At 43.4% G+C, this 3,171-nt stretch overlaps 1 long non-coding RNA gene across 2 annotated transcripts; it reads right to left on the reverse strand.

The window, feature by feature from the left end:
• Positions 1-706: 706 nt before the first annotated feature.
• Positions 707-2,641, reverse strand: LOC133071932 (uncharacterized). Of its 2 annotated transcripts, none has more exons than XR_009696563.1 (3): positions 2,226-2,641; positions 1,591-1,889; positions 707-1,035 (listed from the first exon to the last, which is right to left on the reverse strand). It is a non-coding gene; the product is annotated as an uncharacterized LOC133071932 (long non-coding RNA). The 2 variants fall into 2 exon arrangements; XR_009696564.1 differs by lacking the exon at positions 2,226-2,641 and adding an exon at positions 2,044-2,145.
• Positions 2,642-3,171: the final 530 nt, after the last annotated feature.

The raw sequence follows: 3,171 nt of genomic DNA on the forward strand, positions 1-3,171 counted from the left end.
GGGGGTGGCATGGGGGGCTACGTGTAGAAACAGCAGTCAGCTCCGGCGGTCATATTCAAATTGGTCATCAGTGGTCTGGCCAGCATCATCTTGGTTGTTTTAGGTACAGTTAATCATCGGTTCCAGGGTCCATTTGTTCCCATTTCCTTGCGGCCATTTCTCGGAATTGTGGCAGCTCATGTCCTGGGTATAGTCTGATCCTCATGTAGTTATGTTCTCCACTTGGTGTTTTAGTCTCTACAAGACAGCTCCCAGGGTTTGGCTCAGAATATTATCTATCTGCCCTTGAGAGAGAACGAAAGGTCCTTGACTGTGCTTAATGGCTACATTATTATTATTATTTAGTCTCCTTTGACTGTTTTTCTTTGTTTCCCCTTTCTCATGTCTCTGATCTTATTCTTTGACTAAAGTTTAACACAGGCAAAGGTAGGCAGAAGACATGGTGGGGGGCAAGGACCACAGGATTCTACTCCATTTCAAGAGGGTAGCATGTTCAGAAGATAGTACAAGTAATTCTAATTTTTATTTGTATTCTTCAAAGAACTTACAGGAGCATCACTAGTGTTTTATATAATGTGTTATGTACCCTGTATGAGCACCTCTTTAAGTCTGCATTCCTGTTGCAGATGGGGAACCCCCTTCCAGGGCCCCAGAGTGGACTCTTGTCTAACACTTGGAAATGAACTGTCCGAGGAGACACATGTGCTGACAAAGCAAGAGACTTTATTGGGGAAGGGTGCCTGGACAAAGACTAGGAGGCTAGGGGAACCCAGGAGAACTACTCGGCCACGTGGCTCGTGGTCCCGGGTCTTAGGGCGATGGGATTACTTTCCAGGTTGTCTCTGGCCGATCACTTCTGGCTCAGGGTCCTTCCTGGCGACTCATGCATCGCTCTGCCAGGATGGATTCCAGCGAGGAGGATTCTGGGAGGTTGGTAGGATAGATGGACTGGTGTCTCCTCACTCCTTTTGACCTTTTCTCAAATTCTTCTGGTTGGTGGTAGCTTGTTAGTTCTGCGTTCCTTACTAGGACCTCCTGTTGTAAGATAACATATGTAAGCGCTTAACCATTGTGTCTGGCCAGGGCGGGCGGTTTCCATCACTGGTCCCCTATACATTACCACAGAATTTTCTTTCTGTCTCCCCTTCTGTCATATCCCATAGATACCCCAAAGCCTCTGCCCTATATTTCTTATTCTCCCTCTTTCACCAAAACCCTCTTTGATATCTTTGCCAGTGCTAGGCCTCATCTGTTACCCTCCTTCTTTCTCTGTTTTTCCTTTCTTTCCCTCCACACAGAGAATAGGACAACTTCATAAAAATAAAATTAGAGTAGATTTTTATCATAAATTTTTCAGAACTAGACAAATCTAGTAGACAAAAAAATAAGGCCATGCAAAAACTAATATAGTCAACATATGTGCATTATTAAATATGTATAAATCTTACATTCTTCAGAGAACACATACAATTTCCAGATGGCCATTGACCATATACAAAACCTGACCATAAACTGCCACACACACACACACACACACACACAAAACCAATGAGAAAATTTATAAGTAGAGATTTTTGCAGATCACATTACCTGATGAAATCAGAAGTGACTTGTCTGTCCGTTTGTTTAGTTCTGGCTGCACCGGTCTCCGCTGCTGCGTGCAGGCGGCCTCTGGTTTCAGCAGGCCGGGCTGCTCTCCGGATGCAGTCTCCTGGCTTCTCTTGTGGTTTCCCTGTCGCGCTGTGCCAGCACTAGGGCAAGCGGGCTCAGCAGGTGTGGCGTGCAGGCTTAGCTGCTTCCAGGCATGTGGATCTTCCCAGACCAGGGGTTGAAGTCATGTCGCCTGTATTGGCAAGTGAATTCCTAACCATGGGATCACCAGGAAAGTCCTAGAAGTAAATTAATGAAATTGAAATAAATTTATAAAAGATAACTTAATTATTTGAAATGTAAGACTACCATCCTGTAATCATTTCACAAGATACAGGTCATATCATTGTGATGTACCCTTGAAACTAATGTAATAGTGAATGTCAACTATACCTCAATGAAAAATATTAAAATGGAAAACAGTCCATCCAAAAAAAAGAAAGACTACCCTCCTAAATGGGCTTCCCAGGTGATGCTACTGGTAAAAAACCTGCCTGCCAACGCAGGAGACATAAGAAATGTGGGTTTGATCCCTGGTTCAGGAAGATCCCTTGGATGAGGGCATGGCAACGCACTCCAGTATCCTTGCCTGGAAAATCTCATGGACAGAGGAACCTGGCAGGCTACAGTCCTTGGGGTCATAGAGTCGAACGATTCTCAGTGACTTAGCATGCTCACACCCACCCTTCTAAATAACCTTTGCATAGAACTAGAAACTAAAATTGAAATTGTGAACTCTAGAGTGAGAAAGGAAACCCCAACAAAACCAAACCGACAAGACCCGACGAAATCTGTGTGCAAAGATGAGAAGTACAAGAACTCAGTATTCATCTTTAAAAATTAGAAAAAGAACCAAGAAGACAGTAAAAGAGGGCATTAATAAAAATAAAGACTTATTTTGGTGAAATGTAGAAAATAGTAGAAAAGATAAATCAAAAGCACCCCCTCCCAAAATTAACCCCTTATGAACCAGAGGGTAAAAAAGAAAAAAAAAAAATAGTAAAAACTAAAATACACATTTAACCTAGCAATTCTACTCTACAACTCTTATGGGAATAAAACTTAAATCTCAAGAAATATTATATATCCAAAGATATTTACTTAGTAATGTTCATAGTAACCAAAGTTTAGCTTCCTGATGGCTCACATGGTAAATAATCCCCCTGAAATGCAGGAGACCTGGGTTTGATCTCTGGGTTGGGAGGATCCTGTGGAGAAGGGAATGGCAACCCACTCCAGTATTCTTGCCTGGAGAATTCCATGGGCAGAGGAGTCTGGTGAGCTGAAGTTCATGGGGTCAGCAGAGTCAGCCACGACTGAGCAGCTAACAGACACATAGTGACCAAAACTGGAAACAGAGTGTCCTCGAGCAGGCACTGCGTCAGCAAACAGTCACGGCCACCCTGCAGAGACACTATAGAGCCACAGGAAGGACGAGCTCATCCTTTTCTGGCTATCCGTTGCTGTGTAACATGAGACCCTGAGACTGTTCCTGATGTAAAACAACAGTTTTATCATGCT

Source organism: Dama dama, chromosome 17 (assembly GCF_033118175.1).
Source record: "Dama dama isolate Ldn47 chromosome 17, ASM3311817v1, whole genome shotgun sequence".
Classification (NCBI taxonomy): Eukaryota; Metazoa; Chordata; class Mammalia; order Artiodactyla; family Cervidae; genus Dama; species Dama dama.